The sequence below is a fragment of the Trachurus trachurus genome (assembly GCF_905171665.1).
Source record: "Trachurus trachurus genome assembly, chromosome: 5".
Classification (NCBI taxonomy): domain Eukaryota; kingdom Metazoa; phylum Chordata; class Actinopteri; order Carangiformes; family Carangidae; genus Trachurus; species Trachurus trachurus.
The window spans coordinates 26,609,727-26,625,794 of NC_139896.1; the positions used below are offsets into that span (position 1 = coordinate 26,609,727).

At 43.2% G+C, this 16,068-nt stretch overlaps 1 protein-coding gene across 2 annotated transcripts in view; it reads right to left on the reverse strand.

Moving 5' to 3' along the window:
• The window catches only part of phc2b (polyhomeotic homolog 2b), a 233,622-nt gene extending 223,013 nt beyond the window's left edge, over window positions 1–10,609 (reverse strand). For both annotated transcript variants that reach the window (XR_014595413.1, XM_083972421.1), the window contains exon 1: window positions 10,479–10,609. The gene's annotated coding sequence lies outside the window, so the exon portion shown is untranslated. The remainder of the gene's footprint in view (window positions 1–10,478) is intronic.
• Between the last annotated feature and the right edge of the window lie 5,459 nt (window positions 10,610–16,068).

Sequence of the window (16,068 nt, forward strand, 5' to 3'; positions counted from 1 at the left end):
ATATCCACATAACTGTGGAAGTGTGGGAGACTACAATTTGTGGACTAAAACGGGCAACACTACATGTATGTTAGGAGATGAGAGGGCCTTGCTAGTGAATCCCTAATGTAAAACTCAGCTTCCACATCCTGTGCTCTACAAAACAGCACTTCCACAGTGATGTCGGGGTCACCCCCTGGGGCTGATGACGGTCGAATAGTCTCGTCCAAAGCAGAGCAAGCAGGTCAATGCCTTTGTTAGGCCATGTAAGACAGAGATACCCTCTGATCCAGAGGCAAGATTGGTTGGGTAGCCGTAATTGAGCCATCCAACTCAGCTGGACCTTGCCCTGCACAGCTGAGTAGACCAGAACAAAGAGGCTCTGGCTGCTTTCCAGGTTAAGTGTGCTGCGCGTGTGTGTGTGTGCCATTCCAGCACATGTACCCCCACGCTGTGAGAGATACAAAAACACTTTCACTTGACTCCTGAGAAACCCATGGTCTTTTTCTGCTCAGCTTCATTTTGTAAAAATCCCTAAGCTTACGGGTGCAAATTGATCCATGGATGCTAAAAATTGCCTGGATGGGTAAAAACTCTCAAAATAAACTCGGGAGAAGAAGATGGGGAGGGACAGACCGGCAGCAGAGTGACAGATAAAATGAAAGATTCTCCTACTGATCTATAAATATCACAGTTAAATAGTTCTGGCAAAAGCTTGCAGATTAGCAGCACACTTGAATCCAGCCCGTTCTATCAAAGCGGTCTCTGAGGCATCACTCTCAGGCGTCAACCGTACCAAGGGGGGGAGAAAAAAAATAGGTCAGGTATGAAATGAGCTGCAGCACAGGGAAATGTGCTTCCGATCCTTCATCAATTACAAGCACTTTAAATTCATATCAGTGCCAGTAGTGGCCTGACCTGGCATCAAAAGTTCAACAAATAAGCTTCCGGGTCACTGATGACTAGTAACTGTCAAGTATCTTGGGGAGCTTAATTGTGATACAAACAAATATAAATTATTTAGGTGAATATGCAAAGAGACAGTCTTCTGATTTAATGAGCTTACAAATGATGTGACTCACTTTCTTCAGTTCCCCCTGATCACATTTTTTTTCTTGAATACATTTTCTTCTTGGGACATCCTAAGGATGAGTTTTTAGTTAGTTTTAGTTAGTCAGAGTTGGATCATGATATTCTGAGCTGTAATGATGAAGAGGAGAGGCAAAGCATTGTAAGGAATACTGTATGTCACATTAAAGAATAGCCTATGTGGTAAAAAAGAAGCTATTACAGTTGTTACATATGGATATGGTATTTCGTTTATCATGATACACTTCCTGCGCATTAATTAAAAGTGTTGTTTTCAAACCAGAGTAGGCCCACAGAAAGACTGTAACAGTAAAATGATTGCATTGACTTATCAAAATGTCAACCAGAGACACCCAGATTGATCTGCTGTCGATTATATTTACAGGTTTTGTTTGTCCGAGTCGGCTCAGAGTTCAGCGCAAGTTAGAATGATTAGTTAACAAGTAGGGATGCAAACAATTAATCGACTATCGATTAATTGTCGATAAGAATTTAATCGATTAAATTAAATTACTTGCAATTAATCGTTCCTTTTCAATGGGAGTTTTACTGTGAAATGTAAACAAGCAAAGCCGACATAATGTAGCGGATCTCTGTGTAAACGTGTGCAGCGCACTGCAGCACTCAAGGGAGAGAGACAACAACACCTGTTGTAGCTTTACGGGACTCAGGCTGTACCATCGCTAACACACAGACGACCAGTGAGTAACGAGTCAAAAAGCCGCCGACACGGAGCTGCCTGAGGAGTTGTAACGCAGCCTGAACGCAGCTCAAACTGACCCGGTGCCTCAGCAGGTGACCAAGCTTTGATAAACACACCGGATCCGCGCTGGTTTACAGTATCCTTCCGTAGTTTAGCCGGTCGCTACCGGAGCTTAATTTTTAAAAAAAAAGAAAAAGAAAAAAAAGCGCTCGTTGCGGAGCCGCGGAGAACAGCGCGTGTGTCCACGCTGTGTTGGTTTATGTAACTTGAGGGGACAAATGAACCACATATTTATTGTCATGCATTGCTGACCTGGGCATTGTTTCTCATTAAATTAGAAAACCCTTTCCTATCATTCCCCTTTTCCGTGCATGGTTGAAGGAGACTGGCTCGCATCCACACTCCCACTCCCTCCTGCGCCGACATGTCACCTTAAGTCACATAAACCTGTATGGGTGTGTGGACACAACCACCTATTGACCCCTTGCAGCTACGTCACAATTAGAACGTGACGCGAGAGGCGACGCCATGACGGACGGCAGAAAGTGCTCAGTGATAATGTACTGTCTAGTCTACAGACTGTATGGTGCCGTCCTACAATGTGGCTCGATCACTTCACATTACAACCTCACAGCATTATCACTTATTTTAAATAGAATATCTACTCGTCCGTTGCAATATTCTGTTTGTTTTTTTGTTTTTCGCCGTAGAATATCTCAGTTTTCTGTGCTTTTTCCACTGGTAGCTAAGGAGTTAACGTCAGTCAGTGCCACACTCCCCATACAGCAGCTGCTCCTGTCTTTGCTGCTGCTAACTACAGTTAACGGACCTGGAAGTCCGACCCGTGGGTGTTGAAGACCTGTCTAATTAGTGGTCATTCTCTGATTAAAGCCGGCTGAAAAATAAAAGAAAACAGGAAGCCGTCTTCGTTGTAATCGCCGCGATCCGTCCGCCGGCGGCAACTACGTTGTGACGGTGCTATGTTTAATACGAGCGTTAGCTGTTGTTAGCCACAGCATGTAGCTCAGCTAGTTAGCTTCAACTGTGTTTACATCGACTATACACTATAGATAACTTATAATGGCATCGATAACGTCCTCGCACTGGTCCTGTTGCTCATGTAACCCCCCTGCCAGTGGCCAGCCCCCGGTTCTTAAACCAGCAAGGAGTTGGTGCTTGGGACCAGTTTTAAGGACCAATAACCGTTTTTTAAGCGGTGGAAAAGCAAAGAACCGGTGCTAGTCAGGCTCTGGCTCCGAACCAGCACTCGAACCAGCTCAGTGGAAAAGGAGGGGAAATCCTACAACCACGGTATGTCACAAAACTATAACGCGCCCATTGAATTACATTGACGTCCACTGTTCTTTTGCCGTCCATCATGGCGTCCGGAGCTACCATGAGTGGAACGTGACGTCACGTGCAAGGGGTCAATATTGTTGTCAGCGCCTCATCACCGCTGGTGTTAAAAGGCTCCGTTCTTTCTGCAGTCAGGTTAAAGCGCACATCCGCCGTGTTGGTAAACAAATAGTCCCTCTGTATCAACGGAGGAAACCGTGCTTGAGCAGCTTGGGTTGGAGGTGGTGTGAGTGTGGGCCAGCGAGGGACAGAGGAGGGGGCATTAGAGCTTCAGCGCGGTACGGAACAACTGGCCCGTGTGAGTGCGCCCTTATCTGTGGCCGCTGCAGCGCCACACGGGCTTTGCCTTTCAGCAATCAAGCGCTGTTTTCGTCTTTGTTAAAAACAATAACAGCAACAGCTGTCGGCAGCTGAGATCGCTGTGCCGTCACCATAGAAACGCAAGACGCATTACGGCTCATTCGCAAAATACCTTTCAATGGAAACACCCGCAAATGGCAATTGCACTTTTTCGAAGTTTCAGAAATATCGCTTTTATTTTGCAAAAATCTGTAATGGAAACGCAGCGGTGTCTCTCATCTCATCTCATTATGATAGGACTTCAACCTCAGAGCTCTATGTCCCAATAACGTGCTACTTAAACATTTTCATTGTGCTGTGCTCTTAAAATAAACTAACAAATACTAGTGTAAGTCCATAAGGAATGTTGATCTTAAATTTTCCCCTAAAATTTAGGTTCTCAGGAAAATCCCCGCTTATCAATTAATCGATCATCGATCGATAAGGTCTATCAACTATCGATTAATGAATTACTCGATAATTTGCATCCCTATTAACAAGTGAACCATCTTCATTAGAAAGTTAAGAATCAAGTAACTACATTTGACATTGATCTGACATGTTTCAATATGTGTGTTCTATTTTTATTTGAATAAACTTCAGCATGTAATACGTAAGGGATAATGTATAGGTAGATATCACGTGACGTCACACAGCAGTCGCAGCCGGTCACAGCGCCATCTTGGGTACCGACTTCCAAAGGCAGTCTATGGGCTGTGACATCAAATCTCACAAAAAGAGTGTATAAACTTTTTTTTATTACACAGTAGGGATGCAAATTATCGAGTAATTCATTAATCGATAGTTGATAGACCTTATCGATCGAGCATTCGATTAATTGATAAGCGGCGATTTTCCTGAGAACCTAAATTTAAGGGGAAAATTTAAGATCAACATTCCTTATGGACTTTACACTAGTATTTGTTAATTTATTTTAAGAGCACAGCACAATGAAAATGTTTAAGTAGCACGTTATTTGGGACAGAGAGCTCTGAGGTTGAAGTCCTATCATAATGAGATGAGATGAGAGACACCTGCTGCGTTTCCATTACAGATTTTCGCAAAATAAAAGCGATATTTCTGAAACTTCGAAAAAGTGCAATTGCCATTTGCGGGTGTTTCCATTGAAAGGTATTTTGCGAATGAGCCGTAATGCGTCTTGCGTTTCTATGGTGACGGCACAGCGATCTCAGCTGCTACAGCTGTTGCTTTTATTGTTTTTAACATTGACAAAAACAGCGCTTGATTGCTGAAAGGCAAAGCCCGTGTGGCGCTGCAGCGGCCACAGATAAGGACGCACTCACACTAGGGCCAGTTGTTCTGTACCGTGCTGAAGCCCGAATGCCCCCCCTCCCCTCCTCTGTCCCCCGCTGGCCCGCACTCACACCACCTCGGCTCGAACCCAAGCTGATCAAGCACGGTTTCCTCCGTTGATACAGAGGGACTATTTGTTTACCAACACGGCGGATGTGCGCTTTAACCTGACTGCAGAAAGAACGGAGCCTTTTAACACCAGCGGTGATGAGGCGCTGACAACAATATAGGTGGTTGTGTCCACACACCCGTACTGGTTTATGTGACTTAAGGTGACATTTCGGCGCAGGAGGGAGTGGGAGTGATGCGAGCCAATCTCCTTCAACCATGCACGGAAAAGGGGAACGATAGGAAAGGGTTTTCTAATTTATTGAGAAACAATGCCCAGGTCAGCAGCATGACAATAAACATGTGGTTCATTTGTCCCCTCAAGTTACATAAACCAACACAGCGTGCACACACGCGCTGTTCTCCGCGGCACCGCAACGAGCGCTTTTTTTTCTTTTCTTTTTTTTTTAATTAAGCTCCGGTAGCGACCGGCTAAACTACGGAAGGATACTGTAAACCAGCGCGGATCCGGTGTGTTTATCAAAGCTTGGTCGCCGTGCTGAGGCACCGGGTCGGTTTGAGCTGCGTTCAGGCTGCATTACAACTCCTCAGGCAGCTCCGTGTCGGCGGCTTTTTGACTCGTTACTCACTGGTCGTCTGTGTGTTAGCGATGGTACAGCCTGAGTCCCGTAAAGCTACAACAGGTAACAGTGTTGTCTCTTTTCACCTCCTCTCCCTCTCTCCCTTGTGTGCTGCAGTGCGCTGCGCTGCACACGTTTACACAGAGATCCGCTACATTATGTCGGCTTTGCTTGTTTACATTTCACAGTAAAACTCCCATTGAAAAGGAACGATTAATTGCAAGTAATTTAATTTAATCGATTAAATTCTTATCGACAATTAATCGATAGTCGATTAATTGTTTGCATCCCTATTACACAGCTCTATTGAATGTCGTATTCCGATAATTTATTGATATTTCTGATATTTATTTACATCCTGATTTTGCATTTTACAGTCAGTTACTTATTTCTGTATAACACACCGTTGCTAGGCACGCCGCTCTGATCAGCGCAGCACAGATAAGAGAAACTATGCAGGATATATACCTTATGTTTCATTTTTACCGTCATTAAACAGCTTCGGACTAATTGTGATGTTAGATAAATAACTTGTAACTTGTTACAGGGAGAGTGGAAGCTCCTTCCACATCCTGGCTGAAAACACAGCTCTCCTCTTGTCTCTGTCAGAGCGTCTGTGGCACCGCGAGTCCGTGACCGTAACAAAGTTTATTGACAGATACGACTACACAAATACACACATTATAACATGTATATGATAATCCATCGATCCGGTGATTAATTTTTAAAGGCTTCAATGAAAACAAATGCACATGACCAAGGCGGGTGAGGAAACTGAGTGCTGAACTTGCAGATTCGCTAAATGATGCAATTTATAAATCGATAAAAGTCGTATTTTGATTAATTTCACTCATAAGCCGTGTAATAAGCTGGATAATGTAGAGTTAGTCTGCTGTTATGGAGAAATAGAGACTAGACATCCTTCATCAAAGCCCATACAGTCTAATCATCATAGCTGTGCCTCAGTCCCCAGTTGGTACCCAAGATGGCGCTCACAACAAGAACGTCACGTGACTGATAAGCATCTATAGTTCGGAGGTATGGAGAAATAAACCCTGACAGGTTGTATGGAACGGTTGTATGGTTTCATACATCCTGAAGTGGTTTATTTCTCCATAACAACCGACCAACTGTCTGCTTATTACACGGTTTACGAGTAATATAATTAATTTGAAACATAATGTTGATCAAAATACGACTTTCATCGATTTTTAATTGCATCATTTAGCGAATGCAGCGAAGGAGCCTCCACTCTCCCTCTAACAAGTTACAAGTCAAAATCTCACATACTGTAACTATTAGTCTGAAGCTGTTTAATGACGGTAAAAATGAAACACAATATCCTACATAGTTTCTCTTTTCTGTGCTGCGCTGATCAGAGCGGCATCCCTAGCAATGGTCTGTTATACTTGACAACGGTCATTATACAGAAATAACAGACCGCAGACCGCAGAACGCAGCGATGGACCAATCAGAGAGCAGCATTCAATAGAGCCGTGTAATAAAACATCATATTTCAATATTACACACTTGTCTCAATAAATAGAAGGTACTTTTGGTTAATCCAGGTACTACTTCACACTACACAGACAGTCTAAAACTGTCTCACCGATAGAAATGAGCAGTCTTACTTCAGCTTGAGAGTAGAAAATGTGGCATTTGACAAAACATCTTCAAACATCTTTGTTCTTGTACCTCTACACATCATGCTGACTGTCAATGGGTGACAACAAAGGTTGCACACAGTAAACAGCAATTCTGCTTACTACAATCAACACAGTGGTTTTTTTTATCAGTGCACAGTTGGATGTTGACTTCATCTGTGCAAACCTGGCTTTTAACTGTCACATTTAATCAGAAATAGACTGTCTAAAAAGACAAACACACCTGTGCACTTGTGATTACAGAATGGTCTGTCCATCTTCCAATAGGCACAGCATAATCAAACATGGTTTTCATATTAAAGACCTGAAGACTTTGCCTTTAACAATTATCTCCTGACATCATGCATGCCTGCTGACAACCTAATGGATGGGTTACTATTAATGTTAATGCTGTTGACTGTTCGTGGGACAAAACCTGGCACCTTTCACAGCTGCCAAGTATCTGCCAAGTAATGAAAGCACATCCTGGTGCGTTGATTTAACACCAGAAAACAGTAACTATTTGTGCTGGGTGAAATGTTCTGGTGTTAATTGTGATTAACTTCAAGATTCAGGCCCCACCCACACAAATCTGTTTTTTTCGAATCCGGATAAATACTTTATCGGATTGGCCTCGCGTCCACACTAATACAGCGTTTTCGTCTGGATGGCCAAAACGGATTTTTTCAGAAACGATGATGTCATACCCCCCACCGCTCTACCTGTAACCTGAGACACACACACACCACTACAGCAGCTACACACTGACAGTCTATGGACGTAACAACAACGGCCGACTACCGTCGGGTCGCTCAGACGCTGCAGCTGAATCGCGCCTGTTTAATCATCACTGATGGTCATATTTACTCTGACACGACTCCCTGTCAACATTTAATCCCATGTTTGAGCTTGAATACAGCGGGGGACTTCTTCTTCTCTTGAATTTCAGCGGGGACTTCCCGTCTTCTTCTCTGTCTTAAGGGTTTGTGTGTGGCAGCGCTACAGCGCCACAGCACCACACACACCTGGCCTATGTACTACAGCATTTTGGGTCGTTTTCAGTGGATCCGTGTTTACGGAGATATTTTTCAAAACGATTAAGAAAAAGATCGGATTCAGTGAAGCCGCGTATTCGTGTGGATGGGGCCTCAGTCATACAGATGACCATGTGGCAAAACAAATTATTAAAATAACTTGTGGTGTTGTTGCACAATTTTAGCCACAGTTCAACCGAAAGAGGAACGATGGAAAAAGGAAAAAAGCCCTGTTTTTCTGTATCATTCTCTATCTATCGTGGATAACCTGAATGATTAGAGTATGATGACAAAAACATTTTGGACTATGTTAAACAAGATAAAGTGTGTGTGTCTCTCTTTCTCAAATGACATGTTCTGTCTCTCACTCTCCTGTGCACAGTGCAACTCCTAAACAGAGCTTGATTACATTCAGCTGGACGAGTGTGTATGCGCACATGTGTTGTAAACATGCTTAGGTGTGGTTAAATGTGAAACAGGGACATTTTGTGTTACAAATAAGTCGTTACATAAATGGGAAAACAAGTCAATTATTGTCTTGATATTTTCAAATCAATCTGTGATTGTTCTGATGGTCATCAGTCGCCAATATCATCTGCTGTCTCCACAATCCTAATGTACGGCTAATGCTTTTTGTACACAAATCAGGCTTTTCATAACACTCAGGTCGACAGTACAGCAATTGCTATCAATAATAACTTACTGCATTAGATCAAGTGTCATCGAAAGCATCCCAGGTCTATGTAATTATTCCTGGTAGCAAGCACAGAAATGAACCCCAGCAGCCTGGGGGGAAATCAATTACCTTCTCCACTTAACCCGTTTCTGTTTTTTATTCTTGAAATAAGCAAATTTCAATGGTAAGATGTGACCCTGAGTGCATACAGGAAGATGAGAATCATATTCAGCAGGTACCTGGAGAGTGTGCCACCGTACCCATCCATATGTTAATGTAACATTTCATGAGTAGCACTCTGCACTTTCAGTCAAACAACAGCTGTCTTCAAACTGTCCCCTCATTTTGATGTCAACCACACACCTGTTGAGTTTTGTAATAACATCTTACACAGTTGACAAAATGTGTCCACAGAGACAAACACCTGCCAAAGCAGGACTTCCATCAGGAAGTGTTACTTGGCCCTGCTCAGCAGCTGGCCCCCGACTGCGTTTGACGAGTGTCGCAATACAGTAGGTGTCTCCAGTGTTGCAGTTTGCCATGAGGACACACAGACTCACAGGAGGAAAACAAAACCAGCCCTGCTACTGCAGCTGTCATGGTAACTACCAGCTGCACCCACAGACAAGATGACCTTATCAGAAAAATAGTTATATTGTTCAGTAAACAAAGGCTATGTGCAGTAAAGGTACGAACCTCAACAAACTGTCCATTACACAAGACAATATATCTAGATAGCTGCTGAATAACTTTCTGTCAATAGATTTTACACATGAATCAACTAAATGTTGCATGTCATACCATGACCCATTATTTATATTAGAAGAAAAGAGGGAAAGAGGAAAACCAGCAAATAAAGAGAGACCAATAATCAACACTCAATAAGATAAGTCAATAAGTTAACTAAGGGGGCCGATTGTTGCAGATCTGAACTATGGCTAAACACAGACACTTTTAGGGAAGGGGGTGTAGCTCAAACTGTGGTGTTAGGAGTTGTTATTTTCTCACATATGGGTCACTGGGCGGCCATGGCCATACTATTCCACCTCTGTTAAAACATTAGGACTATCCACGGTTATGACCCACACTTGGCAAATATCTGCCCCCTTATTTGTGCCAAAGGTCATGACCTATGGGACTGAAGTTTATCAAGAAAACACCAGGCTAACTTTAGCTAAAAGTACAAAAGCAGAAGAGGACAATACAGCCAGGCACATTTAATCTGAACGCTACCTTAGATGTTTATTTACATTTGTAGATAATTATCTCTACTCATGTCTGTTTTCCCCCCACGACGGCTGGTTCAGAATTCCACTACGACAGTAGCTACTGTTGTTAGCCCTACTTGGGTCAGCACTAATCACCATTAATGTAATACTTCCAATGCTATGCGGTTGTGCAGACTTAGCATAGCCGTTTAACTAACGTCAACATTAGCAAACAAGCGAGAAGGAAATAGCTGCTGCTTGCTGCTGCTGCTGCTCTTGTTTTGGGGCCCCGGGTAGACGTTAGCTTGTGCAACCGATTAACCTCATGCGTTCCGACACACACACACACACACGCGCGCGCGCGCGCACACACACACAAACATACGTGTGTGACCCCAGTTTCAGACGTGACACCCGGTGTCAGGAAACAAAACAGACGTCGCCTCACCGTTGTTGTGAGTCTCGTAGCCAGGCTCTTGTTTCTGGCCGCGCTCTCTCGTCGTTTTTCCTGTTATTCTAACGTTACACCATTTCTGGAAGGTGGCTGGCTTGTGCCCGAGCAGCAGCAGCAACAGCAACAGCAGCGGAGCAGCGGAGAGCAGGGGCGGGACACACCAACTCTTTTCATTTGCGTTCCACACTGGTAACGTGACCAAATTGTAGCCAATGAGCTATGAGAAATATATTTTGACCCCGCCCCCTGTGCTGTCAATCAAGACTGCCCCCCCATCCCCCACGCGCCTGTCAATTGGCGACCGCTGTCCTCATTTCCATGGTAACAGAGAGAGAGGGGATTTAACCCTTGCAGTTCGGCTCAAGGACCTCGCACGGTTACTTGATGTTAGAGGAGGAACAAAACTTCACAACATTTCCTTGAAGTCAGATCAGCTCATCTGGTAAATGTCTCTGTTATCACCCTTTAGCATAATGATGATGAAACGTCTGTTCCTGTATCCTTTACTTTTGTCAGTGTTACATAATTGTTGTGTACTGCAGTACCATCACATAATAAGTGCTTTATAGACAATCTGGCTGAAAAGAGAAAGGTCCTGAATCGTCTCATAGTGGGTGAGATGATGAGAAATAATGACACCTGTTGGCGCATGATCAGCAACTTTATGGCCATGTTCCATGTAAACACCAAAGTCCAAATATGATCAGTGCACACAAGTCACACATCCTGTTTCCCGGACATCTGCTGTGATGTTCACAAAATGTTTGTTTTTTTATTATCCAATATTAGTGGGCTATATTTTATATAGTATGAATACTGCATGATAAGTGTGGTAGTGATGATAGTCCAGAGGTTAAGCATTTTGTTAAATATTTGGTTTTACCATGGGATGCAGGTTCGCATCCCGGCCCCGGCACCCTTGCTGCCTTCATATTATGATTTTTAATTACTGTTACAGTAGGCCTAATAGAACGTGTGCCCAGCGGATTCTCTCATCAAAATGTTTAACAAGAGATGATGGGTAAACATACGTGATTAAAAAGATAATGAAAAATAATACGCCATGATGATAATGTCACATTGGTGCATGACACCCGGGGGTCAAAGCCAGGGGGCGCACTATTTTGGGTTAGTGTTATGCTTTCCCAAGAAGGAGACTGAACGGGAGACAGACGATCAGCCACCAATGGTCAAAGTCCTCAAGTAAGTTTATTATTTAAAAGAATAGTTCACTCAAAATTGAAATTTCACTCATTATCTACTCACCCTCATGTCGACTAAGGGCTGGGAGAAGTTTCAGAGTCCTCCGTGGCTTCTCTGAGTTACAGGGGGTCTCGGCGTAGCAATGCATGATATGACGGTTGCAAATGGATACCAACTGTCTTCGTAACAAAAAGACACACCAAAAAACATCCAAATACCTCCATAGTGCTCGTATGTAATGTCCGTCTTGTATTGAAGATTGAAAATTAAATTAAATAAGTCTAGCCTATATTTCAAGCTTGTTTGTAACGGAAGCTCCTCTTCCTGGTCCGTCCAAATCTCGAGATTTGGATGGACCAGGAAGAGGAGCTTCCGCTGATGTCTCAAGGTTGGTTTTCAGCCGTGAGATGCCAGGTGGAAGACAGAGAGCCTCCGTTGTCACTCGTAACAAGTCACAGGTCATATAGTTAACGATCACAATTACTCTGGAGCTTTTTAATTAAGGTAGAAATGTAGAATAGCCACGGGAGAAATCCTGCATAGTTTCTCCTAAATGTCCAGTGTTTAGCTAAAGTGTGTAGACATTATGTGCTAGTAATAACCTGCCGAAGCTAACGTTAGCTAGCTACTGAAACTGGCTAGCTAGCTAATGTTATTGCCGATGTATTTAACCAGATGTTTACAGATTTTTACGCTGGTTTGCGCAAAGTACGTAACGTTAGCCAGAATATCCTTTATCTGGATCTTTCCACTTGATGCCATAGTCAATGTGGAGAGACTATAGTTTTGGACTGATGAGTGAGTGGGAAATAAATATCAGATCCCAGTTACTGCGGTCTGGATACGGAGATTAACACTGTTAGCTTATTTGGCGCTCATCAATCACCAGGGGTGAAAAAGAGGCAAACCGCAGTTCTGCAGTCGGTGTGTAATAGAACGCAGTAACTGCATTTAACGTTAAAGCTATAGGGGAAAAGAGGCAGAGTGCAGTAACTGCATCTACTGCAGTTTGGCAGAGTTTTGAGAGTGATTTTATACAGGAAAAAAGAGGCAGAGTGCAGTAACTGCTACTGAAGTTTGGCACAGTTTTGAGTGTGATTTTGTACAGGGAACCAGATACAGATGCAGTATACCGCGGTTCGGCTCAGTTTCTAGAGTGATTTTGTAATTACTGCAATTTTTCATAATATCTCTAAAACGGTGCAATCAATCAATCAATCAATCAATCAATTTGTTTATTTCGGGCATGTCAATTTAAATCATCATCATCACACTTCATCTTAGTTCAAATAATACAATACACATGGCCGAAAGGGAAAGCGGGAGAAGCAAAAGCTTATCTAGTCCCGCCCCCATTACCCACAGAATAAAAATCTTTATCATAATCTTTTCTTGACGTCTGAAACTTTTACACAAGATAAAACATTTACTGACAAGTTCAATTTCACAAAAAACTCAATTTGGAATTTTCACATAGTTACTGCGGTCTGGTTTAGCAGGGCAGCATAGTGCTATACATGCTCTGTGAGATACGCCTCTTTTTTTCATTTTAACTCTCCTGATAATTTTTTTAATTCTTGATACATTTCATAATGTAAATATTATCATTTTTGCTCAATAGCTTCCAGGTCATGTGACCTATTGACACCAAACCAGTCCATAGTGCTACAGTGTAAATAATATAAATATCAGCATTTTTGCTCAATAGCTTCCAGGTAATGTGACCTATTGACGCCAAACCAATGCAGGACCATTAGTGCTACACAAGCTCTGTGAGATATGCCTCTTTTTTCATTTTAACGCTCCTGATATTTTTTATCAATTCTTAATAAATTTCATAATGTAAATATGAGCGTTTTTGCTCAATAGCTTCCAGGTCGTGTGACCTATTGACACCAAACCAGTGCAGGACCATAGTGCTACACGCTCTGTGAGATACGCCTCCTTTTTTCATTTCAACTCTCCTGATATATTTTTTTTAATTCTTGAGATTTCATAATGTAAATAATGTAAATATCAGCGTTTTTGCTCAATAGCGTCCAGGTCATACCTATTGACACCAAACCAGTCCATAGTGCTACAATGTAATGCTGTGTTTACATGGAGTCCGGTAAATGGCAGATGGCATGCCGGACTACATGTCAGTGGACGAGAGAACAACAGTAAAACTTGGGGGAGGCCTGCAAAAAATACCGTGCACGGCAACAGCAAACGGCAATGCCGTCCCGAGTTCATGGTATCATCAACCGAATGTGTGGGGTTGCCAGGCCACGAGTGAAACATGGCCGATATTTACAATGAGAGGTTAGTGATTTAGGTGCAGCAGCACCCAGAAATTTACGATCAAACACTGACAGCCTACCGTGATGCCACAAGGAAGGCGTAGGCCTATATGGGAATCCATCAGTACAGAGCTGGGTGGAATACCAGGTACGTAATTTATTTAATAATTATGCATATTACATACGTATGTGTGTAGCCTGACAGTTGCTGGTTTTCCGCTGTAGTCCAGATGTCCGGTCAAAGTCGCTACAGTTTAACAGTTTACTCGTTACAACTTTGCTAGTGTGTTTATCTTTTTGCGTGTTTAAAGATTCGTGAGTAAAATAAACCTCATAACACCTAACATTGGTTTTGCGAGCAATCTGGCTAACATTAGCTCTCTGCAGCCCATTGACCGAGTCAGACATGTATATTCTACCAGCAAGTTATAAAACACACACACACACACACACATATATAGTGTGTGTGTGTGTGTGTGTGTGTGTGTGTGTGTGTGTGTGTGTGTGTGTGTGTGTGTGTGTGTGTGTGTGTGTGTGACATGTAGGGGTTGCACAGACTAGTCGACTAATCGACTAGTCGACTTTACTGCTCCACAATGACGTTTTGAGCATGACGTCGACTAGTCGCTGATCATGTGACAATACGAGAGAAGAGCGGCTTGAAACAACAGCTGAGTGCGCTGAATGAAAAAAATACGAGCGCCGTCAAGCTGGATAGAACGAGCGCGTACCAGACAGGAAGTCGGGCACAGAAAAGGCGAGAGAATCCGGTCAATTTTCAAAATAAAATAAATGATGATTAAGTTTGTCCGTCTATAAATATTTGTCAGTTGCGTCTGCACACAAGACACTATACATACAGCGCTAGAGACAGACCTGTGTGTGTGGAAAACCGAGCAGCCTACAGAGGGGTCGATGTTTGACCGGCGCGGAGAGAGAGAGCAGGAGAAGCTGCTGCCTGCGAGACGCCAAGCGCCTGTGAGGCTGCGCTGCCGCGGGCAGTGTGTCCAGGCTGCCGGCAATTAAAAAAAAAAAAAAAAACTCCGCTCATATCGACAGCTTTACGTCGCGCACAACAACAACCAACAACAGCAACAACTAACCAGGAAAAACAAAAACTGTGAGTGAAACTGTGAGTGAGCAGGACTGTGATGGTGACGAGGCCTGTAGTCATTTTCCTCCCTAATTGTTTAACGGACAGGAGCTACCTATTATCTTTTGCACTTGTATAGGAGTGTGTTACAAAACAACAACCTGATTTACAGCTTGTTGTTTATAAAGCTGCTGTTCTGTGGACTAATTTCTGTGCATGAGCGTCTGTCAGTGAAAAGCTACAGATTGTTGCAAAGCTTTTCCCTCCTGTGAGTTATGATGGGAAAAATATGAATGACGTCATCAGCGACTAGTCGACGTCGACTCGACTTTCATAACATAAAAGTCGACTTTAAAAAATCTGAAGTCGTGCAACCCCTAGTGACATGTCACAGTTCTCTGAGAAAAGCAGCTCCACACTACCAGACGACAGTCAGGTGGATTACAAGAGGTTTATTTCTCCTGCAACACAGCAGACAACACAGCAATGGCATGAGTTAGAGTCAGTCTCGGGACAATCTGAATCATAGCAAGATCCTCTCTCCTCTGTGTAGTTCCCACGGCACTCCTCCTGCTATGTCAGTAGGTGGCGGTGTTGCAACTGTTTTGCCATAATTTAATATGGACACATCTACTCCGTTACATACGTATACACACACACACACACACACACACACACACACACACACACACACACACACCTTTGTTGCTATCATTTACCTGTGATAGATGAATCTCTGTGCATGTTTGTAACCCTGCTCATAGCTTGCATTGTAATTGACATGTTTTTTGCTTTCCCATTCAGTACAGACATGCAAAACTCGCTGGACAAACATCAGGGACCGATACAAGAAGTAGTTAAAGGCCGACCAAAAACCAAGTGGGTCAGGTGCTGGAACCAAGAGGAAATGGAAGCTGTTTCCATTCCTCACCTTTCTGAATCCCACATTGCAGGAGAGGCAAACCAGCACCAACATGCCTCAGAGCCCATCCCCTGAAGATTCACC